The sequence below is a fragment of the Lasioglossum baleicum genome, chromosome 16 (genome assembly GCF_051020765.1).
Source record: "Lasioglossum baleicum chromosome 16, iyLasBale1, whole genome shotgun sequence".
NCBI lineage: Eukaryota > Metazoa > Arthropoda > Insecta > Hymenoptera > Halictidae > Lasioglossum > Lasioglossum baleicum.
Window position 1 is genome coordinate 7,963,685 of NC_134944.1, and position 25,841 is coordinate 7,989,525.

General features: G+C 43.4%; 1 protein-coding gene and 1 long non-coding RNA gene across 2 annotated transcripts in view; both read right to left on the reverse strand.

Moving 5' to 3' along the window:
- The window catches only part of Dnr1 (E3 ubiquitin-protein ligase defense repressor 1), a 109,533-nt gene that overhangs the window by 72,527 nt on the left and 11,165 nt on the right, over positions 1 to 25,841 (reverse strand). The window lies entirely within an intron of this gene.
- On the reverse strand, positions 1,852 to 25,638 carry LOC143217018 (uncharacterized). Its single transcript, XR_013010703.1, has 2 exons — positions 15,934 to 25,638; positions 1,852 to 15,749 (listed from the first exon to the last, which is right to left on the reverse strand). It is a non-coding gene; the product is annotated as an uncharacterized LOC143217018 (long non-coding RNA).

A 25,841-nucleotide genomic window follows, 5' to 3' on the forward strand; every position in this document is an offset into this window, starting at 1 on the left:
CAAAACATATGTACATTTCTTTTTTCTCACTCGTGCAATTTTGATTGTTCGCGCTTGAAAAAAAATCGCGCATGTACTCCAACTACCCGCAAAAGCGTGTGTAAAATCCTGGTGGGAAAAGTTCGGTGGTTCTTGCGAAAAAAAAATTCGCAAAAATCGCGTTCGAACTCGAAATGACCCCTCCAGGCCGTTTTCGATGTTTAGGAATTATTTTCTGCGAAACTGTTGGACCTCTCGCGTCGAGATTTTTCGCACGTATTTGTTGGTGTGCGGAGTGCGCGAGTGATTTTTCTCGAGTAAAAATAACCAGAGTACATATACTCGTTTCGACGAATCCGGGTCGGTGTTCGTGGTTGAAAATAATGGGGAAAAAATCGATTTTTTTCGGAAATTAAAAACCACGGTGACCGCTTGAATACGCGATATTCGCGGAAGCGGTTTGTTGATGTTTCTTTTTTCAGAGATCCCGGCGGCTGTAACTGAAAAATCCGTAGTCGATAATGAATTCAGTTCTTGAACAAACGAGCTGTCGGCGCACGTGCACTACCGCGCGCGTTTCGATGCACCCAGCGCGACGAACGCGACGAGTGCGTTTACATGGGAACGCGGCGTGCGCGGGCGCGCCTCTGTGCAGCCTCTCTGCGTGTATGCGCGAGATCGTTAATCGCCCCAGGAAAACTATTGACCCGATTCAATCGCGAGCGCTTTATCGAACACGAATGGGCAAACCCATTTTGCCCGAAAGGCGGAACAGAAATACGGGTCGAGGACTGGCCTCCCCCGAATGTAATCGAATACCCTGTCCCCCTCCACTCTCCTATTTCCCCCTTCCCCCGCGTTTCTAGTATTATGTCAATCTGGGTATACATATTCAAAGTTCGCGACTCGTGGCCCCGGTGAACCTGTTTATTCTGTCGCGCGTTCCGTTCAAGTCTGCGCCCGGAATTCTATGGATCTATTTAATAACCCGCCGGTAACTTTGCTCTGCCATTCAACGGGAGCTTAGGCGACGAAACTAGTTGGCCATTGAGGCTCGAATGGTGCCTGTTATTAAAGTGGCATCCTCTAATTTTCATGATACACGCCGGACGCGTAAGCCTCTTCCAGATGCGCAGGACAAGGTCTTTTGAAATATCTGCGGCCGAGAACTTCGTCTTTATGCGAAAGAAAAATTGTCTGCGTCGTTTGCAAGAATTTAATATGCTCGTGTAATAAGCTCAAAATAAAATATTCTTCAATTCTTTTAACTTCGTCTTTGTCGTGAGTGTATAAAATTCCCAGTAAGATTATTCACTAATTTCGTATCAATACACAGACTGTCTCCAAAAATGTTGTAATACTTGAGAGGGGCGATTCCTGAGGCGATTTGGAGCAACTTTTCCCTTTGCGAAAATGTTCTCCGTGGCTTCGTTAAGGAGTTATTAACGAAAAACACGTGGACCAGTCAAAGCGCGGCTTCAGAGCTCGCTGGGCGTGGCGTTCTCCCCACTCCTGGGCCCTCCCCACCAAATTACTGTAAAGTGGGAGGAGACTGGGGAGAATAGGAGTGTTGTATCCTTGCAGTCACGCGAGACAGAGCACGGTGGGGGCAGTATGAAATAATTAGTAGTGGGGGAACTGGTGCACTGGTAGTGGGAGTGGTCAAGCGACAGGGGGGAGGACCGCGCTCCGATTGGTCCAAGTTTTTCGTTGATAACTCCTTAACGAAGCCTCGTAGAAGATTTTCGCAAAGGAAAAAGTTACTTCAAATTACCTCAGGAATCACCTCCTCCAAGGAAGCATATTTTTCAGGCTTTTTCGACTGAAACAGGACACAGTTTGAATCATAGTTGCTCGTTTTTTCCACGCTACAGCATGATAGAGTTATCCTGCTGATAAGTTGACTTCTTATCGATGAATACCGCGTCTACTTAACCCCCGGTATCTTTATCTAAGCTGTCGGTGAACGCTCGAACGAGCTTATCCAAGTGCCGGGTGCGCTATTGCAGCTTGTTCCCCGAAAAATTGTTATAGGAAAACTCGTAAAAACAACGGCTCCATCCAAGCGTGAAGATAACCGTGGCAGGTAACGTCGGCTGCTCTCTGTATCACGCTCGATCGGAGACACTCGAGGAAAAAACGATTCGAATAATTTTCCCCTGGGCGAGACGCGATTTCTCGCGAACCTTGTCCTCGCAATTTCCTCCTCGCCATTACCGTCGGATTTCCCTCGAGCTTCCTCTTTAGGTCTCGCAACCTTCGACTATTTTACGCGAGTCAACCGACCATTTCCGCGCTGACAACTATACCAGGTCGTTCTCTCCTTCGATCCTCGACTGCATCCAGAAATCAAATCCTGTGCCGTCGTCGCTTCTTCCCAAATTAGCGCAAGTTTATTGCACTATAAATTTGTGATGGAAAAATGTTTGATGAAGCTTGAGTAGTTACAATTTCGTGAAAAAAGATCGTACATCGATTTTCAAGGCCTCGTCGCAAACTGCAGACTTCAATCTTGAAATTTGCGGAAGACTCGTTCTCGAGAACCATTTTTTAACGTTCTCATACAAAGGTTTCAATTCATACCATTTTGGAGGTAAAATGGGTCCCCAGTTTCTCATCTACTACATCATGCAAAAGTATGTTAGAGGAAAATGAACAATGGCGTGTCAAAGTAGAGTCTTCAAGCTTTGAAATGAGTCCAAGTTTATTGCTGTACGCTAATTTTTCACGAAAGTATGACAGGTTAAATATCGTCGAACTCGATTCCAAAAAATAGTCGAACAGTGTCCGATATTTGAACAGTCATAACTTCCAGGAAAAAAATCGTACGGTCGTAAACTTGGGCTTATTTTGAAGCTTGGAGCTTCCGCTGTTACACGTTATCACTGACGTGTCCATAAAAAATTTTTCATTCTTGTAACATGTGGATATATGGACACACAAGTTAGCAATTTTACCACGTTTTTTAGAAAATGTTTGAGCAGTTATAATTTCGTGAAAAAAAATCGTATGATGATAAACTTAGGCTTATTTTAGAGCTTGGAGCTTCCACTGTTACACGTTATCACTGACGTGTCCATAAAAAATTTTTCATTCTTGTAACATGTGGATATATAGATACACGAAATTAGCAATTTTTAGAAAATGTTTGAGCAGCTATAATTTCGTGAAAAAAAATCGTATGGTGATAAACTTAGGCTTATTTTAGAGCTTGGATTCCATGCGATCGCATCCTATCGCTAACTCACCGATAAAAAATGTTTACGTGTCGTCACACGTGGATAAATATAAAATGTGCAATTTTTAGAAAATCGTCGATTACGTTACAATTACATTCAAACAAAAATAGTACGGCAGTATAACGGTTGCAGTAAAATGTGATAAAAACCAAAGAGTCGGGTGTACCAAGGATAGCTCTAAACTTGCCAAGAATAAACCCGTTTTATAGCGAATTCGGGGACGTTGTTCATTGACCCCTGTCACCGGCGTGTTATACATGCGCATCGGTAATCAGCTGACAGCGATAATGTCAACGGTTGCGAGCTTATGACGCCTCGACAACCGGTGCACTTTGAGTCGCTTAGGATCGACGAGACAGGTTAGGCCAGTCGTACAGGAAACCGTATTTCGGTCGCGGAAAGATGGCCGTTGTTTTTATCGTATGTATATGCATAGCGAATAGAAACAACGTGGAGCACGTTATGCCTGAACGTATCGCCGGCCATTTGCTCGAGCCATTTCGCACCTGACGCCCGCGAATGGCACGCGCCGTCCGGAAATCGAGTTCCATTTTCATTGTCGGTGTTTACCATAAATTCGATACGTGGACAAGCGCCATAATGGAGGATTCGAGTCGTGCACGCATCCCGACCACCGTAAATCCACAAGCATCCTCTCGTCCGACAACTGCACCTTCCCTTTCGACCCCTTTCGCATCGTGTTAAACCGATGGAGATTTTAACCCCCCTACGTTTTCCACTTAACACTAAACCTAGCTCCACCGGTCAGAAGTTCCAGATTTATTATTTTGCAATAATTGGAATAATGAAAATGATTTTGTAAGACTTTACTGTATACATATCTTTAGTGGAGGAAATATTATAGTAGGAGCCGCACAAAGTCTAAATAAAATCAATCTTGTCATTTTTATAAGGGGACATGTGTGTATCAGTTATTTCTAAGGGTGCTCAAATTGCTCGCAATGAGGTATAGAAGAATCCCAGCAACACTAAAAAACAACAAAAAATTTCCCACAGTTCCGATCGGATAATCGAGGTTCTACATTAACACGTTCAACGATCGTCAATTAATATATTAGATTGGGAAAAAAGAAATCCATTATTTTTACGTTATCTCAACCGGAGAAATGATGGATTTCTTTTTCCCCAACCTAATATAATCCATGTAGCATTATTATAAAATATTTAAACTAATAGACTGGGTATTTTTATGCAAAATAAAAATGTTCCTAATTGATTGCCAGAAATAGGAGCCGAATACAAATATTTTTCATTACTTAAAAATTGTACGCGGTTGAAAATAATACAATGTTTTAATCTTTTCGCTTTTGTTCAATTTTACCAATTTTCTCCACGAATGCTTCGAATCCGCAGTCCCCTAATCCAACAGGAAGGAAATCAACGTATTTTTCATTATTTAAAAATTGTATCGAGTTGAAAATAATATGTATATTGTTTTAATTTCTTCGCTTTTGTTCAATTATGCCAATTTTCTCCACGAATGCTTCGAATCCGCAGTCTTCTAATCCAACAGGAAGGAAATCAATGTTCATGTTGCTCCAGTTTGTTGCAATCCGGTTGAAACATTTTTATTCTGCACAAAGACCCGCAGTTAAGTGTCACGAGCCTCCGGTTAAAGTTCCATACAGAAATCATTAGAATGAAGAAAATGGTTCATCGAATCAAGATCTTGCTATCTACTCCGCCAAAACTGTGCCACTTCGGAGTTTCCTCCGCGTTAACAGTGGCTCAATAAACCTGGGCAAGATTAGTGTTGCGGGCCCAGCTTGCGTTATAGCCGTGGAATAAATTGCGGAAGGGTTAAAGCAGCAGCCGCCGTTCTCAGTTGGAGTCCACTCGAACCGGAAGCTCCGTCGTTTCGGTCAATTTAAATAAATCACCGCGATAAATACCGGGAGAGGAGCCGCCACGACCCCTCGGACGACCCAGTTCGAGCCTCGAAGCACTCGTTCGCGACGCTAATCGCGAGATTTATGCAGACACTTCCGGTTCCGCGAATATTCATGCATTGTTCGGTCATTGGAAAGCGGGACGAAGGCTCGACTGAGCTCGTCGTTCAGATTCTTCGCGTAAGAATCTAGAAAGACGTGTTCGATTATTGCAGCAATCGAGTTTAGTTGGTACTTTTGTTTTTGGTCAGTTTTTGGTCAGAAAACATTCGCCAGAGTCGCTTAAACGTGTGCCCCACTCTACCCTCCCCCTTCCACAACGCGTCACGTGACTAATCGGCAGAGGGTGGGGGGTAAGTATTTCCCCTCGATTCGTGCTCCAACCCCTCATCCGGCGACTCTAGCCACGAGAACCTAGTCTCTCACTCTGCCTTTCCTCTTCTACCGCGGCGTTCCCCCACTCTCCCGTCCAGCCACGTGACGCGTTCCGCCTCTGTGGTGCGTCACGCCGTCACGTGACTGATCCGGTAGAGAGGGAGAAACTTTTTTCCCCTGATCTGGCGACTCTGACCGTCGAGGAGCGGTTTTATAGCTCGCGCGCGTTTCGTTCGCGTAATTTCAAAAGCAATCTCGAGAGGAGTCTACCGGTAATCTCTTCCGTCCTCGAAAGCACTCCTCGAAAACTCTCTCTGTCCCCGAGATATTCATATTCCCCGAGAGAAAATAACTGCGATTAACGGTCGCGCGATTACCGAGCGGTATTAACGCGATCTTCCGTTATGGAAGCATCCGACTTCGTTAAGCCGTTCGCGTAATTGGTCCAGATGCAGCCGTGGCTACGGGAAATCCCCGCCCGCGTCTCCGACACGTGGGATCCTCCAAACAATCGTTAAGTAACGAGAAAAAAAACTCGAATCTAAGAAGGAAACCAGGAGGAACTCGTAAAATCGAAATGAAAAGCCTGGCTGGCGCGCACAGGCCGTCAAAGGAAATCGAAAAATGCATTGTTTCACGTCGATCCTATAATGGAAATTTAACCATTGCGCAATGCATACTGCAGCAAACTGCTTTCAATTTGCCTTTCTAATTTTTTGCGAACTCTCGTTGGGACAAATAGCACAATTGCGCAGATCTGTAGTACGTAATGCTCGTGAATCGATTTATAATCGATTTACATTCGATTTACACTTACACCCAACTCCTTCTTCACGAGATTTTGAAATAACACTGTCCGAAAAAAGATACGTTTATATGTACAGTGGGTTCAAAAAGTATTCGAACACTGAATCTCCCAGTTTCGAGAAACGAAGCAATCGAACTTCGTCGTCGATTTTCTTACATAAAACAGGTGGGAAAAAATCGTATATCAACTTTCAAGGTCTCGTTGTAAAGGAGAAACTTCAATCTTCAAATCTGTGGAAGACTCGTTCCCGAGAAAAATTTATTAACGTTTCTACAGACGATCCAATTTACCATAGATTGTCCCTACGATCCTACTTAATTTAAGCAGGACCTCGTTCAAACATCGATAACTCGACCAAAAAAAATCGTAGATCGATTTGTCAGATCTCTTTGTAAAGAGGAAGGTTTAGTCTTGGAATCTGTGGAAGATTTGTTCACGAAAAAAATTTTTTAATGTTTTCATAAAGGTTTCCATTTTTCCTCAAAAATGGTATAATTTCTCGTCCCCAGTTTCTCGCCTACCACATCGTGGAAAAACATCTTCGAGGAAAATTAATGATGGCGTGCGAAAGTAGAATGTGCAAGCTTCAAAATGAGCCTAAGTTTATTACTGTACGATTATTTTTTACGAAATTATGTCAGGATAAACATCGTCAATCTTTTGAGAATTAGAAATTTGATGTAGACTCAAAATACTTTTCGGATCGACTGTACATATCTCGGAACTTATACAGTTAAACTCTCATTATCTTTTTTGCGCGGTTTTTTTTTAGGAGTATATGTAAGAACAGAGTTGGTTGGACTAGTTAAATTATGTACTTACATAACTGATCGTATTTATGAACATAGAATTGAAGTTAGTGGATTGATCGTGAGTAAACTGGCAACTGCAGAAACTTCTACAAACTAGATTTGCAACTCAAATTCTTAAGAAACAATGCAGTTCCTGTTTCACACAATCTTAATTTCGCATAAATATCCAGTTATGAATAAAACACTAAAAATTGCATTGATTCCAAGTGGACAAAAATCAAACGTTCTGAAACTCTTTTTACCTCTCGACTCTGTTTCGAATTTCACCCACTCTGTCGCAATTACGTGAAATCGTAACTTGTTTGTGCGCATAAATATGATATTACCTCGGGGACAGCAAAAATTATGGTGATCTGTCGAAAGAACTTCGCGAAGCACGAATTTTTTAAATGAGACCGTGATTAACCATTCGAAGCGTTGCGATGTACATTTATTATTCCGAATTCCAAGGCTGTTTTGGCAATTTATTTTCAGGAGAAGTATGGAACCTTTAGCATTGGGAGTTTGCAGACATATTCGTTGGCATTCGAAGCACACGTGTGATTTTTTTTCACGCAGAAATAATCACAATTACGTGAGTTGTACATATTTTTATAGAGCACGTTTTTAAAACACATTGTTGAAAAGAATCGATTTTTGGGAAATGAAAAACCATAGCGAATGAAACCGATAGTGAATGAAAACCAATAATGAATCGTATATATTTTGATAGAGCACGTTTTAGAAAACATCGTTGAAAAAAATTGATTTTGTTTAGTTAAATAAAATGCAAATCAAAAAATCGTTTTATGAGTTGTACAAATTTTTATAGAGCACGATTTAGGAAGCATTGTTGAAAAGAATCAATTTTTGGGAAATGAAAAACTATAGTAAATGAAACCATACTGAATGAAGAACAATAGTGAATCGTATATACTTTAAGAGCACGTTTTAGAAAACATTGTTGAAAAAAATCGATGTTATTTGGTTACATAAAATGCAAAATCGATTTACGAGTTGTAACAAATTTTTATAGAGCACGATTTAGGAAGCATTGTTGAAAAGAATCGATTTTGTGGAAATGAAAAGCCAGTGTACCCTCGATAAACGATTACTATCGCGGGCAAAGGGTTGAATAAAATGCAAAATCGATTTTCCGAAAATGGAAAAGCGTCTTAAAAAGATTGCCCTGACCGGAAAAAAGGATCGATAATGTTCAGACGGTCCGGCACCATAATATCAGTGCTTTATGTCGCCGTTTCTATTGTAGTTCCGCGTCAGGACTAGGAAACTAATCTCGGGGCGCAGCGATTCGGCGTCTGGAATGCCGCCAGCGCCGGAAACTGTACCCGGCCTCGAGTTAAGCCCATTTGTAAACCGTCGCGATTGCATACTGTCGAACGAAAAATAGCAATAAGCTGCCGAACCCCTTCTTACAGAGCTCTCCAGCTAGCAATAATCGTCTGGGAACGTCGTCGTATCTACATCGTTTCTCGGACTGTTTCTACCGACAACGCGAGGGCAATCCGACGACTGTCCTATTTTGATTTTAACGAGCTTTCCTCCGACGATAGCCTGTGGGGCCATAATGACCGCCGCTGCGAACATACTGTTGCCGTAGCCACCGTTTCCTTCTTCAAACCGAATTTTCCTCCAAGAAAAATATGAAAAAAAGCATGCATCTTCAGCGTTCAAGATCATTTGAAGGTCACCTCACGGTGCATGTTCAAACATGTGCAGCAAACATGTATGTATACGAGCCGTTCATTTTGAAAGTGACCTATGTCGATTAAATATTATCGTATACTCGTTTATGACAGATAACTTCGAGTTGTACACGCTACTACAGGCAACGAAAACCAATTAACAAATGGACATGGGGCACTTTCAAAATAAACGGCTCATATGTTATTAAAAAAAATATATCAATGCCAAAAAGATATTGATGCCTTTCAAATAACACATAAAAAGTTATTTATTTTTTCAAATTTGAAGAGGATATTCTGGGGGTCGCAGTTGAGTGAGACACCCTGTATAGAGGTAAATGCATAAAGGCATTTCCTCTTCATTGATAATTTCAATTGTCACACTGTGTCAAACTGTAGCTGCTCATTTTCGTCATAAATGCATAAAATTCAAGATGGAGGATCCAAATTCAAGATGGAGGATCCAAATTCTAGATGGAGGATCAAAATTCAAGATGGAGGATCCAAATTCTAGATGAAGGATCCAAATTCTAGATGGAGGATCCAAATTCTAGATGGAGGATCCAAATTCTAGGTGGAGGATCCAAATTCTAGGTGGAGGATCCAAATTCTAGGTGGAGGATCCAAATTCTAGGTGGAGGATCCAAATTCTAGGTGGAGGATTCAAATTCTAGGTGGAGGATTCAAATTCTAGGTGGAGGATCCAAATTCTAGCTGGAGGATCAAAATTCTAGCTGGAGGATCAAAATTCTAGATGGAGGATCCAAATTCTAGGTGGAGGATCCAAATTCTAGGTGGAGGATCCAAATTCTAGATGGAGGATCCAAATTCTAGATGGAGGATCCAAATTCTAGATGGAGGATCCAAATTCAGATCGATAAACTACCAATTTCGAGCCCACACGACCCGAATGATTCCGGAGGAGGACGAGAGGAAAAGTTGTCTCGAGTTTCTTCGTGGGACTTTCGACTTTTACGATCGGATGAAAGAATAATACCAGGAACGGAGCAGTAAGTAGTGTCCCTCAGCTCAGTGGCAGCCACTTTCGATATACGCTGTACGATATATCGTGGATGTATCATCGAGAAGGAGAGACGACAGTAGTTTCGTGAAACCGAACCGCCATTTCGGGGCCACCTCCGGCCCGCTTTCTAATCCACGACGATCGCTCGATATCGGCAGAGAGGCTTATTGTGCCGGAGGGTGTACCGAGATACTATACCGATGTACCGTCGACGGCTATGCTCGTCTATAACTCTCGCTTATCTTTGACACGACGTCGTGCCGGTGTACCGAGCGAACGCGCGCCGTTACAATAACGTTTTCGATAGCTGTCGCGACGCCGACAGAAATTCTCCAACAGCTGCGGGACCGGACGATTTTTCAGAATTTTTTCCGGGAGAACCGTCCCCGATATGGAAATAAACTATCCGGGAAGGTAAAGTGCTAGTCTTACGTTATGCGAGAACATTTTTGTTCGACTCGGTCCTTTCGGCGTTTCTCCGATTATTATCGTCTTGATCAAAAAAGAAGTCTTTTTGAAGAGAAGTTATTCCAACTTTCTGGAAAGTGAATCCTGCGAGCTGAAAATTTTTGTACAGGGCCCTCGAAGTAGTGGATAAATGTAGTAAAAGTTTCAAAAATCTGCGCTCGGACGTCTGGTCTCGAAAAATTGTTGAAGCTCATGCTTTTTGCAGCCAGGCAAATGGTTGGATGACCGCTGTCGCTTTACACTGCTAAAAACAATTTTAGAAAATGAATCAACCGAGCTGAAAATTTTTCTACATGTCGTTCAAAGTATTTGTCTAGACGTAGCAAAAGTTTCGCAAATCTGCGCTCACGTGTCAGTTCTTAAAAAATTGTTGATCCATGCTTTATCGATCAAGGCAAATGTCTAAATGCCACAGGCTGCTACAATGATTCATATAATTTTTGAAAAAATGAATCGTCCGAGCTGGAAATTTTTCTACAAGGTCTTCGAAGTGTTATGTAACTGTAGAAAAATTTTCGCCAATCTGCACTCACGTGTTTTTCCTGAAAAAATTGTTGATCCATGCTTTACCGAGCAAGGCAAATTGTCTAAATACCACAGGTTGCTAAAAGCAGTCATACAATTGTTAAAAAACTGAATCCTCCGTGCTGAAAATTTTTTAACACGTTCTCCAAAGTGCTATCTAAATATGGTAAAAGTTTCAGCAATCTGCAACTCACGTGCTTGTTCTTAAAAAATTGTTGATCCACGCTTTTTCCAGCGAAGCCAAATGGCTAGATAACACAGTCTGCTAAAAGCAGTCATATAACTTTTAGAAAACTGAATCCTCCGAGCTGAAAATTTTTGAACACGTTCTTCGAAGTGCTATCTAAATACGGTAAAAGTTTCAGCAATCTGTGGTCACGCATTTGTCCTTAAAAAATAATTTTCAAAGATGAATCTTCCAAGCTGAAAATTCCTGTATAGATCCTCCGAAGTTCTGAAAAAATGGTGAGATCTAGGTCTTGTGTCCCAGCCATTATCGGATTAATTTCCCGTCCATAGAAACTGTCGGATAGTAGGTCGGCTAGAATGGCTGAAGTTCTCGATGCGGGAGCATTCCTTCCGGAGATGGTGGAGCTGGCTGCTGCGTGGGCGTCGTCGTTCCCGATCGTCTGTGTCTTAGAGAAACGTCGCGTCGTCCTGCTGGAGAACTCGTCGGGAAGCTGGCGGAGATTCGTAAAGCGTATTCAGGGCCAGTTTAGCCCGCGGAGAATGGCCTTAATGCGGTCCATTCTTCTTTCTCCCTCCCTCGACCTCTGTATACCAGTTTCTCTGTTGGAATCTTACTCTTCTCGCTCTCATGCATATGTAACGACCGACGTGGCCTATACAGAGGCTCGCGTCTGTACACGTTCCGGCGAACACGTTTAAGGGTAAATACTGTTCGTTCAGAAACGCGCATACGAATGCATCGTGGAATGCTCGGGCCGTTCGTAGAGCCGGGTACAGGCGTTATTATCACCTATACTTGGGGATCGTCGAACGCAGATACCTCCGGGTGCTCTACCCGCGCCCGTTCATCGTCGAAATGGAAGCGATAGCGGACGAAATTCCTAGACACCCTCGGAAATTAAGGGAAGTGGGCTTCGTACTCGTTTCGTACGACACTGAACTGGTTCGATCAGGGTCCTTCGGAAATTAAAGGGAACGACACGAGAAATTTCCAATTTAAATCGTCCTCTCCAATCGATCGTTCCCAGCGATTCCCTTCGAAATCCACCAGCGTGTACGGTAAAGTGCCCAAATGTGGTATAGTCGCCTATTATGGCACTACCTTATATCTTGTATAGGAAAAGTTGCACTCCAGTGAGAAAATCCTCAAAAAATAGTTTCGACCTGGGGATCCATGGTATCGAATTTACAAAATAATTCTCAACAGACCTGACTAAAACTAATAAGAAAAATTATCTTCATCGATCTTTCATTGTTTAAAAATTGTACGCAGTTGAGAATAATATATGAACATCCTGTGAAATTGTTTTATCAATTTTCTTCATAAATGCATCAGGTCCGCTGATTAAACAGGAAGTCAATTTTTATGTTACTCCAGCTTGTAATCCGGTTAAAACATTCTTATTTCGCACAAGTTTCGTACAAAAAGTCATTAGAAACAAGGAAGTTGTTCAAGATTTTCGCATCTACTTCACTGTAACTGTGCCACTCCGAGTTTCCTCCACGTTAACAGTGGCTGGATCTCGAATAAATTGCGGAAGGGTTAAGAAACATTGGAAACAAGTAGAAAATTTGTTCATCGAATCAAGATTTCCGCATCTACTTCACTATAACTGTGCCACTCCGAGTTTCCTCCACGTTATCAGTGGCTGGCTCTCGAATAAATTGCGGAAGGGTTAAAAAACATTAGAAACAAGTAGAAAAGGTTGTTCATCGAATCAAGATTATCGCATCTACACCGCTGTAACTGTGCCACGCCGCGTTTCCTCCTCGTTAAAAGTGTCGCGTTCCAGAGAGAAAAGGAAGAAGTTTCGCTGGCACGGGCACGCGAAACTTCCGCGAGTCTGAACGTATTAATTCGCGGTGGATGATGTCGCAGCCACGCACCGGGGATTACGTTCTCCCGTAGTTGTGTAGGCTTGGCGAAATAACAAACGCTAGAGAGAGGGAGCGAGAGAGAGAGAAGGGGGGTTGGCGGCAACGATGCGGGTTCTACGGCCCCGTGGGATCCGTAAGAAAAGCTCGCGAACTTGTGCATCGACGCGGTAAGCCGAGGCTGCATCGTTGCAAAACGCTGCCCGCATCGCCTGCAACGGCTGCACACCGTTATTATCTCTTCCGGCGATGCTTCCCCGCTAAAACCTACGGTAATCTGCATCATCCGTGGAACACGTCCATCCCATGTTCGAACCGATAGCGAGACCTCTACGGGCTGCCCTAAATTTATCTTTCGAGGGAGCCAGAGCTTCGAAACCGTACACCGACGCGAAACTCAGGGTCGGCGAACTTTGCATCTCTTCAGGGGTCCTCGAATATCCAATAAAGTCTGCGGTCTGGCGTTTTATCTTAGCACCGGCTGCATCTCGATTCTACAGCTGACTGTTATCGGTGGAGATGCAGTCGCAAGCTCCATGATTGCACTAACTGAATGATTCAATGACTGACTGGTTGGTGGAAGCACGCGCGTCACCCTTGTGGAAATTGCAAGACTTAAAAACAATTGTTCGCGAGAAGATCACAGAGAAATTTGTAGGCAGGGTCACCAGACACCAGGGGAATCGAATTGAATTTAGGGGAGTACAGTTACCCCCTCTCTGCCACTACCGCGTGAGTCACGGCGCAGCCAATTGGGTGCGCGCATCGCATCACGTGACGGAAAGTGGGGGAATAGCGTCGTGGAAGGGGAAGGATAGAGTACGGACAAACCTCGCGACACTCCTCTCAATTTTGAGGACTGTAATACAGGCTCAAAACGCTATTGAGGAACATTAGAGATTGTTCGATGCAACAACGGTGCAAGACAGTGGACGGATCGAGTAAAAGTTAATTTTACTCGGTAAGGATTAAACGGAGGACGCGGCCGAACCAGACAAATATTGGCTGACGCCGCTTTCGCGTTAAAAGCTCGCATATTTTACTCGATCCTGCTGCCAGTCTAACCGGTTGGCAGACGCTGTCGCCGTAAGACAAGGCGTTAAAGATCATATTCAATCTGTTCCCCCGACTTTGCTGCGGTCTTCCCGTTTTTCCGGGCGAGTGGAGTGTAGGAAAATGTGCTCTCGGACGGCTCGGTGCATTTTAAAAGAATCCATTAAGGCTGATCGATACCTTATCGGGGCACTTTGCGCGGCTCGAGTGTTTTACAGCGAGCTCCTTTGCTCCCGTCGACGTTCTTCGGCCGATTTTTCTGTTAGACTCGACGCGAATTTTCACGGATTTTTCGATGATGGTTCAATGGAGCTTCACGGTGCCTTGAACGTCTCCTTCCAACGATAGGAGCCCCGAGGCATCACGATTTTAACGTTAAACCCGCCGACTTGATTAAACATGCGTGTACAATCATTTCCAGCGAAATCGATCGGAGAGGTTCGGAGGAATAAATATCCCAGTAAATGGAATTGTGCTATCACTGCTGCTGCAATGAACAGAGATATTTCGGAGCAAGCTTTTATCGCCGCTGTTCGTAAATATAAACGCGCTCGAGAGCGTGGCGGTTTTCTTTCGCGCGAGGAGCGCATAAAACTGGGAGCCGCGGTGCAGTAGCGTTCAGCCGGGATTATAGTCGACGGGGGTAGCATTAGCGCGGATTAACCGATCGCCATTGAAGGCTTTATTTCGGGGGCGAGCACACGCGTTCCGTATCTCGATAACCAGATTGCGGAAGTAACCGGAAAAGAATGAGAGAAGAAACGTGTCGCCGAATGCAAAGCATATCGATTAGCTTCGCGTATTCGACTTTTATGGTGGTTCCGAGCAAATCCTCTTGTGATTCTCATCGAGGTTGGTTGCGGCACGGGTTATCCGCGGATGGCAGAAATAGCTTCGTCAATGTCGAAACGGAACGAAGAAGAATCGGGAAAGCCGATGGCACAGCTGACCAGTGTTCTCCGTGCACCCTCGAACGAGACCAGTACATCCTGCTCTTCTTCTTCGGGAAGAAACGATACGGTCCTCTCGGACATTGGACAGCCGTGGGATGAACGGCGAAGACAAACGAGCGGAAAAACAAAATACGCTCCGGAAACCTATTACCGTATAACTCGATTTTCTCTTCGGAACGAAGAGAAACCGCTCGCCTCCGCAGTACTGCCCTTCTCTTCGGGTTTCTCGCACTAGTCGATTGTCTCTCCCGACTGGAAAATCCACTCTCGGCAAGAAGCAACTCTGTGTGTCCGCTCCGACTCCGCGAGTAAATATCGGCCGGATACCGGAGCTTGGAATCTCTAAACCGTCTTGAGCCGTGCAATGGGTTTCTAGGAGCTTGCATGGGTCTCGGCAGTGTTCTGTTTGCCTTCGATCCCACGGGATGTCTCGCCGAAGGAGACTTAGAATGTGGGCGAAAGAATGCGAAATTGCAAGATTGCGAAGACTTTCTGCAGTTTTTTAAAATTTTTCATCGCGTTTTAAGGCTGAAAAAAATTATTTCGAGATCTAGCTATCACTCCGAAAATCCCGGCTTGCAACCCCCAACTTTCCCAGGACATTTCTCCATCAATATGCAAGATATTCGAATAAAGCAAAATGGAAATAATGGGTCTACATTGACCCTACAACCTCAATTTTTTTCAAAATTTTCGGTCACGTTTTACATCTGAAAAAATTATTTCGAGATCTAGCTATTACTCCGAAAATCCCGGCTTGCGACCTCTAACTTTCCCAAGACATTTCTCCATCAATATGCAAGATATTCGAATAAACCAAAATGGAAATAATGGGTCTACATTAGCTCTACAACCTCAATTTTTTCCAAAATTTTGAGTCACGTTGTGAGTCTACAAAAATTATTTCAAGATCTAGCTATAACTCCGCACATCCCAGCCTGCAACCCCCAACTTTCCCAGGACATTTCTCCATCAATATGCAAGATATTCGAATAAACCAAAATGGAAATAATGGGTCTACATCATTAGCTCTACAACCTCAATTTTTTTTCAAAATTTTGAGTCACGTTGTGAGTCTACAAAAATTAGTTCAAGATCTAGTTATTACTCCGCACATACCAGCTTGCAGCACGCAACTTTGCCAGGGCATTTCTCCATCAATATGCAAGATATTCGAACAAACCAAAATGGAAATAATAGGTCTAGATTGGTTCTACAACCTCAATTTTTTCCAAAATTTTGAGTTACGTTACGAGTTCAGCATCCACAGCTGAACCTGGATGCAGTCTCGGTTGGACACTCACACGAAGTAGTGTTATCAGATTTAGTCGATAGTTCGTATCGGTGCGAGCGATCGACGTTTTCGTAGACGGTATGTGTCCTGGGTAACGCAATCATCGTGACGAGTTGGCGATCGTCTCGGTTGGTTTGATAATGTTACGACCAATGGTCGGCGACCGGTAGCCGTCGCTCAGTGTCCGGCGCAGTGTAATTCCACGGGCAGAAACCCAGCATCGGTTAACCGTACGGGGACCGTAGTTACTCGTTGGTTTTCACCGATGAAAACGTAATTACGTACTTTGTCTCCCGGTTACGGGGAGACTGGGGTCGCATTTAATTGCCGCGTCGCTTGCAAACAGAGACTCGAAATTTCATCGCGGACCATTCCCCTGAAAGTAGACGCTTCTTCGTTTCATTCTGCCATCGCTGTCCTCCAGAGTACGGGTCGCGGTTCGTTTCTCACTAGAGAACCCCCGTTTCCCTCCACCTTCCCCTTCCACGACGCTATTCCCCACGTTTCCACCACACTGTCACGTGACTGATCCGTTACTGACACAGGGAGGTTTACTTTTTACCCTCATCTGGCGACTCTGACTTCGGTTTCGGTCTCGATCTGATATAATTCATAACTACACTGCGGATCTTTACGCATTTATGGCTTAGGAAAATCTTCAAAAAAGGATAGAATACAAAATTCGACAGAATTTTGGGCAATTTTGATTTGTTTTGGATCTGTTAGGTGTGCTAATAAGTTCCTTCCCCTTTTTTACGTCATGATACAAAGATTAATACTGTTCCGAGAACTGTTGTATACATATACATTCGAGGAACCATATCTGCGAGTGTTGATATATGACGTCATGATACGGAAATGAATACTGTTTCGAGAACTATTGTTTTAAACATTCCAGGGCCCATATCTGCCGGTCCTGTTACAGTAAACATCGCGATATCTTAGGTTTGTAAACAAAGATAGAGCGACGGCCGTTTGGGTCTCACGTTTTTGGTATAAATTGTATCGGCGAGCTCTGGACCATAGTCACTCTAACCCCAGCTTTGGAAGAGAGAGCATCTATATAAATATCGTTTAAAAGATATCTGCCTTGTTTCATTATTACAAAATTACTTCGAGACAATCTTATGCCTGATTTATGTAATACAATCTTTTTGGAAAAATAAGGGAAAGAACTTATTTGCACATTTAATACAATGGCTGTTTCCATTAAAAGTAGGAGTTTATTTCATTCCACTTTCTTCATTTGTCTACAAAAATTGGAAAATGCATAAAATCCGCAATCTATTCGCAACATTTATTCGCACACGGTCCCAGTTTGCAATTTTTCACCTCGCAGTGTTCACTGATCCGTTACTTTTTTTTATAGATGCCCGGACTGCGGATTTTTATGCAATAAAATTTTCAAACGTCGATTACAGTCTACCTGAGCTAAGTACTTTATTTTCCCTCGTTAATAATTTCAACATGTTGAAAATATGACGCCTACCGAGATTCGTTTTCCTGTTTCAAATTGCACCTGATTTTTGTTCATGAATGTAAAGGGTAAAAAATGTATTAAAAAACTTTTTAAAAAACCACGCTTATATTAAAATGCACTAAAAAGGAGAAAATCATTTTTTTAGACATTCGTAACTATAAGTGAAAGCGTGGAGCGCTGAACTACATTGACGTAATCTTCGTGGGCGCTCCACGCTTTTATTTGTCGTCACTAATGCCTAAAAAAATTATTTTCTCCTTTTTAGTGCATTTTAATACAAGCGTGGTTTTTAACGTTTTTTTCATTTTCTATTTTTTAGTCTTTTTTAAATGGAACGCAAGATATAGTAATACTGGTATGAAATAGTAAGATATATATATATATAGAAACGCAAGATATGGAATGAGGGGATGAATCCGAGATACGACGTGTCTTGATGGAGTCCGAAATTGTCCGGAATGAAACTGAACGAACGGAACACCACACTGACCGAGCTCCTTCGGTGCGAAATGGGTCAGTGGAGTGGGGATGAGTGGGAACGCGTAGTGGAGTAGGGAGCGCTGACGCGCGGAGTGGGGATCGCTGAACGCGATTACGTACTACCGAGCGTCGCGCGACGAAGTGTGACCGTTAATATTAACATTTTTCTTCTCCTGAACGCACAGTTTCCTTAAAATTTGTTTTTCAATATTGCATTGTCATCCAGTTCTGAGCAATGTTTAAAGTTCCAAGTCTGTAGCTCATCGGGAAGTGGTTTAAAATTCGGTTACAAGATTTGACTCATACAACGACAACCTCAACTCAGCAAGCTAATATAAGCGTGGTAAAAAGATCACAAGAATTTAGCGTGAATACATTTCTCGCCATAAAGGCGGGTACAGAGTTCTCGCAATTAACGCCAACGATTTTTATTTCGCACGAAGATTCCAGTCATCACAGTTCACCACTTAATGGACGCTCATCCGACGCTTCTCTCAGTTCTCCCGCGATCTCGACCGAAGTGTCGGACAAAGGTATGACAAGTTCGGAACGGGTTCGAAACCGCGATGCATCGCACCGCGCGGGTAATAGCCGCGGAGATTGCAGTCGCTCGAGTTGCAGTATCGCGGCGGAACGAGGGGTAAAAAAACGTGCTATACGACGGGAGTCATTCGTCGCGCACAGCAGGGAATGGTGGTGGAAAAAAAAAAGGAGGAAGAGTTATGCAGCTGTTTTCACAGTTTCAAATCGTCGCCATATTCCGGGGCAAATGAGGGATGCATAATCCACGGGAGCCGTCCGCGCATAGTGCGCGCGGTGTAATGAAGCGTTTTAAATGCAGCGTTTTAAATCAGCGACGGAGGGAGAGATCTACGAGAATACGGGGAAGAATCGTTTTCTCGTGTGTCTGCGCGAGCTGTATGGATTTTAATGATATCGCGCGGCACGCATAATCGCTGACGTTAAAATTGCATCCCTCGCGCTGCAGAGCGGTGCAGCGCGAGTGCAGCGCGAGTGCAACGGCGATCGGCCGGTTTATCATACGGCTAAATTCCCAATTTCCCAGCCCGGTCTCACCGCTCGTCTAATTTCGCTGCGGTCCTCGCAAAACGTTACGAGCGGCCCGCGGTCGCTGTAATTCCCACCGTAAAACAACGCCGACCCTGTTTGCCGGCCAGGAAAAATTTGAATTACGCTGCGACGTGCAGTATGCCGACGTCGAATCCACCGCCGCGCTAATTTCGCCAATTTTTTCGCCACGCCAATTATTATTGTCGGCGAGTTAAATAACCTCACGAGGCACCTCGACGGCGCGATTCTGCCTTTGAGAGAAATTTTCTGTGTTCGTTATAAAAACGAGTGCACATTCAAACGGTAAAAAGATTACGAGAATTTAAGAGTACCGATACATGCTTCGCAACTTGATACACCAGGTCAATAATAATAATATTATATTGATAGCAGCAAAAACACATCGTTACATTCCAAATCGATCTGTCAAATAGCTTGCTTCAGGCAGCTGATTAAAGCAGACGTGTTTGCTTTGGTTAGAAAAATGGAAAACTTGAGAAATCGTGCAGTCATTGAATATTTATATAAAAAAGGATTAAACCGGCTCCTTCCCTAGAGGAAAATCATTTCGGAGATGGGGTAAATGAATCAGAAGATCGCTGGAAAAAAATGTATCCAGCTTAAGGGAGAATTTACTGAAGAATAAATATATTCTGTCTCGTTATTTCATGTCATTTCATTGTTAGGCTACGAACTTTCTGAATGACCTAGTGATAGTGTTGCGGAGGCCCCGTCTTGTCGGAGAACACATTGCAATTATAAAAAGACAGGACAATAACACTTCTTTATTTTCTATCAAACGGACAATGTCTAATAACGACTCGAGAGGATCGGTCGTCTTTCTTCTTGTCAACAACAACCTCGTTGTCCGGATAGCACAATAGTGATCCGACAGACGACTTCTCTCGATCTCTGCGATATCTTCAGAATATCACAGGAGGATGCAACTTCATCTCAAGCCGCCGTAACAATAGAACCACTGAAGAAATAAATTCCTAGCTGGTTATCATGTCCTGCAAACAATTCTGTTTACAATTCTCGTTCCCCTTCCACGACGCTGTTCCCCACGCTTCCGCCCGGTCACGTGACGCGGCTAGTCCCTGTCGTGCATGCGTCACAATGTCACGTGACCACGTGACGTAAACACCAGCGTTCGTTTGTCAATTTTCAAGTTAAAATTGCTCCGAGTGCAAAGGGTTAAAAGCGAACGATCATCGACGAGTGAGACAGGATTTATTAATTCGACAACTAAAAGAAGAACGTGCGAAGCCCTGGATCTTGTATGTATATTCATTTCCGAGATACGCGAGCACAAAATAGTGCACGGTTGGAACATGAAAAAACTGGAAACAGTCGAAGAAAGCAAATAATCTCTGGTCCTCGGAAGAAGAGGGCCGCCGATAGAGCCGATCGGGAAATCCTCTTGAACGCCCGGAGCCGAATGAACAGGGACGACCATATTAATATTTCATTTATGCAAACGAGCGGAGTTCGTTTTGTTCAGTCTGTGTATCGCGCCATTGATTTACGACCGAGAATGTCTACTTTTCCCCGTTGGAAAACATCGATTTCTTCTCGCAGAGCGAAATTCCTGGGAGAATTGTTTCGAGTTTACATTTTCGCGAAATAGCCGCGCGAGACTCTCGTTCGCCGGACAGCATCTCTGCGATTATAGGTTCAGCGTGCACGCGCGTCTTTTTATCGCGGCTGTTTATCTTTTTGAGAGAGCGGAGAAAGTACGAAGAGCCTTCGTATGTATGCAGTATGCAGTCGAGCGGCAGCCGTCGTCGGGTTCTAGGCGACGAGAAACGAGGATCTTTTCATTTCCGACTGTCGCGTCACTTCCAATTTAACGTATTTCATCCAATTTCCGTTTCGGTCGTCGAGAATCCAATCACCGCTAACATTTCATTCGACCTGTAACCCAGATATTACTGTTCTCCCATTTCCGTCTGTTTTTCCTCAAGGCAGAGCCGGAGCGATCGCTGTCGAAATTCCCCAATAACTCGAAACGAACCCGAACCCCGTTCGCCGAATCCACGGCGAGAACCGCCGGGCCCGAATTCTGCTGCGAACCAGTCACCGCCTTCGAAATCCACCCTGAAGAAGGGTTAAAGTTAAGTAAAATGACGACATTTTTTCGCAGGCTACGTTTCTAATCGGACGACTTGTATTCATGAGAGCCTCTTACTTAGTATCTTCTCAAAATTCCTGACATCATTTGAAGCAACTTTTCGCAAAAAGTTGCTTTAAATTACCACGTTAATCACCCCACCCGAGGAAGTGCAAATTTTTCTCGCGACTGAAACCTCCACAGATTTCAAGATTGAAGCTTCCCCTTTCCAACGAGTGCTTAAAACTTGACTCACGATTTTTTCTGGTCGACTTACCGAGCTTTCAATGAAACCTGCACTCCCATCTTTGCAACAATACGAGGTACACACATGGTCCTCATTTTTGTTCTATAAAACAGTCCCAGAAAGTCGTACATCAACTTTTAACATCTCGTTATACAGAGGAGACTTCAATCTTTAAATCTGTGGAAGATTCGTGAACGAGAAAATTTTTTTAACGTTTTTACAAACGATTCAATATACCATAGTTTGTCCTTGCGATCCTACCTGATTTAAACAGCACCTGCTCCTCCACCTCATTCAAACATCGATAACTTGACCAAAAAAAATCATAGATCAATTTTCAAGATTCCAGTGTAAAGAGGAAGGTTTAACCTTGCAATCTGTGGAAGATTCGTTCACGGGAAAAATTTTTTAATGTTTCCACGGAGGTTTGAATTTGTACCATTTTTGGGGTAAAATGGTACAGAGTTTCTCGTCCCAAATTTCTCGTCTACCGCATCATGGAAAAACATCTTCGAGGAAAATTAATAATGGTTGGCGAAAGTAGAATGTTCAATCTTCAAAATGAGCTAAAATTGATTACTGTAGGATTGTTTTTTACGAAATTCCAACAGGATAAAGGTCGTGAATTTCTCGAGAATTTTGAGAGGAAGGAATGACGCTCGCGTTTAGCAAATTTAGTTTGGAATCTTCACAGGGATGTTCTTACCCCTAAAGTTGGGCGTCTTTGGGAACACGCAAGTGGAATCGGTGTTTCCGAGGTGGCAGACTAGAACGGCCATTTCTATTGGCGGTTGAACGAGCCGTTGACGAACAGCGAGACGTTTTTATCGCGCGACGCGACGATTCGCCGGCATTGTTAAACAGGCGTTTTCCAAGCGGAGGAAGAAAGCGGTCTCCGTCTTCGTAATTTCATCGCAAATCCGTGCACGTCGCGAGTTGATGTAGTTGCAACGAGTTCCGTCGGAGCGTCGCGACGCCTCGCGTCCCGTCGCGTCGTCGCCCGTACCAGCCGCCGTGTATCTAATTAATAGGATTAATTAAGAAGTTCGCGCCATGTTTCACCAAGTACCGTCAGCTTTCCCTACAATTTTTCCCCTTTCGTCTTGTCGCCGTGAATCAACCCCCTGCCCCCGTAGAAATTACGGGATCTCCTGCGAGGCTCGTTTACGCGCCGATGTTTGCGAAAAAGGGACCCAACGGAACTGGAAACACGTCGGAACCGACGGAACAAGAAGGAAACACGGGACTCGTTCACCCTCGACAACGCCTTCAATCAACATATCCATTCGTTGTATCGTAATCTTTGTATTATTTATATTATATGTATAACAAACAATAGTTTATACTTCACAGACGCGTTCGCGACATTTTCCCGATTGAAACGAGTCCAAACACGACGCAATTCAGACCGTGTTTACTCGTTTAATCCACGATATAGTGGAACCTCGATTATCCGAACTATTCAACGGAAGTAAGACTTATACCGAAAATAACTCCGTTGTTTTTAGTAATACAGGAAAATGTTTCAGGCAGAAAATGTTTGGTTCAGTGGGGCGATTATTGTGACGGAGAAGCTTTTTTTTCTCCAGGTCATATTTTCCATAGATAATGGCGAATTCGGTTCGGATAATGGAGGTCCCAACGTATCGTGGATTAAAGGACTAAATGTAATCGGAATTGTACCGTGTTCGGGCTCATTTTAACCAGAAAAATGTCACGCATGAGTTGGTAGAAGTTTGATCAGATAGGTTAATGGTGATATCCCGTTACGACCGTAAGGGGCTAATGGGATCGGCACGCGTCGTTAAGAGGAGGCGGGATCGAAACGCGCGAGACGACCCGGCATAAAGTATTAAATAAACGACCTCCTCGAAGTTACGTCTCTCGCGGGTGAGTTAGGAAAGTAATCGAGGCCGTGAGAAAGAGTAATAGTGGATGGAACCGAGCGAAGACCACGGTGCGCCATAGTACCAAGGGGGTTGCGAGCTCGTTCATCACTGCCCGCCACCCCTAAATGTTTCCTTTGTGGGCTTTCAAAGTTTCAGTGGTGGCCAAGCCCGTGTCTGTAACTATCTCATCGATTGTTTTATAGCGGGACGAACCTATGGGATTTGTCGCTTCTATAATCCGTACCACCTACCCCCTAGTCGTTATTCTTTGCGCTATTCCCCTCCGGAGCTTCGACGAAAAAATTCCCTCTCTGGAAATTACCTGATCCTCCTGTAATCCCGTTTTCCCAAGGTTCCGCCATTTTTCACTGTTTCGAACGCGTTCGAACCCTGTACCAACTACTCCAGTATCAACCCTTTCGAGCACGGTCATCCCCAAGTTCATGGAGGTCCTTCGTTGTTCGCTAACAATTTAACGCCTTGTCCGGCGATTCCGAAATAAAATTCTATTTCTTGCAGTCGATATACAGGGTGAGTCTCCAAACTTCACGACTTCAAATAACACTTCATTTTATGTACGAATAAATTTTTTAAACATATGTTGCATGGCTTTCAGTGCTGGTACGTGTCTGACACCGAATCCGCATCATGGGCTAATCTACTGAACAATGAATGAGGTCTTCCTTCGTCAAGGCATAACTCCTACAATTTTGAGTATTCCAACTCCAAAAAATTCGGTTGTACAGTACAAACAGTAGGAAACATGTGTGCAAAATTTGGTTAACAAACAGCCGTCAAATTTCTTTCGAAAAATTTTCAAAAATTAAAAAAGTGACGCGATGAGTGAGCGAGTCTCCTCCATCTTCAAGGCACTATAACTCCTACAATTTTGAGTACTTCGACTTCAAAAAATTCTGCTGTATAGTTGAAACAGTAGGAAATATGTGTGCAAAACCTGAATAAAAAATAGTCATGAAATTTCTTCCGAAAAATTTTCAAAAATTAAGGAGGGTCGCGATGAGTGAGCGAGTCTCCTCCATCTTCAAGGCACTATAACTCCTACAATTTTGAGTATTTTGTCTTCAAAAAATTCTGCTGTTTAGTTCAAACAGTAGGAAATATGTGTGCAAAATCTGAATAAAAAATAGTCATCAGATTTCTTCCGAAAAATTTTCAAAAATTAGGGAGGGTCGCGATGAGTGAGCGAATCTCTTCCCTCTTCAAGGCACTATAACTCCTACAATTTTGAGTATTTCGACCTCAAAAAATTCTGGTGTATAGTTCAAACAGTAGAAAACACGTGTGCAAAATCTGAATAAAAAATAGTCATGAAATTTCTTTCGAAAAATTGTCAAAAATTAGAAATTAACGAAATACTCGGTTCGGGTAGAAACACGTGTTCCAGCGTGTGCGTTCGCAAATATTTCTCTCCGCGGGGAATCACTTTCGAACCGATGAAATTAATTCGCATGGGACCCGAATAGCGATCGGACATGTATCTCGGCGAGCATTCGGCCCGCGCCTCGCAAATGCAACGTATCCGGCCGGTGATTCTCGGCATGAAACGTTGCGAGCCATCAGAGGAATATATACGTACGATCACAGACGCGACGGCCTTTGTCGGGATTCGAGGTATAGGATCCATTGAATTCCGTGTACCGACGCGACGAAACGCGGAATGAATTCCTTAGGAACCCACCTGGCCCGGCGAATGCCGCGAGCATTCACCGAACAGTACCGGGAACGCTATAATAATTACACTGCGGAGCTTCGTGCAAAAAGAGAGGAACAAAGGGAATGAATAGCAGCCACGAAATATTTAATTATTTAAATATTTCATTACTACAGTGATCGACAGTGATATTCGGACATCTTTAAAAGGATAGCTGTTTTAAAATTGAACCAAACGACTTGAATTTTTTCGAAAAATCCAAACGAATTCTGACGAACATTTTTAAACAGTTTGAAAGGTGTAAAGGTGAAATTATACAGAGTGTAAAAGTGAAATTATATAGTGCAAAAGTGAAATTATATAGCGCAAAAGTGAAATTGCTCTTCGATTTCTAAATCCGCGTTGCTTCGGATTCCAGACAGATGAAAGTCGTGTAGACAATTATTATCATAATTGTATGAATACATTATGCGTGATGGATGTACACAAAAAAACAATCTATATATATAAAAGCGAAGTCCTGACTCACCTATCAACGTCCAGGCTAAACCCTTGGACTTAGAAAGCTGAAATTTTGCACAGAGGTTTCCCTTATGATCTATACAAGGGATAAGAAAGGATATTTCGAAATTCAATCCCCAAGGGGGTGAAAAGGGGTTGCAACGTTTGTATGAGGAATATTTTGTTCGTGGTCGGATTT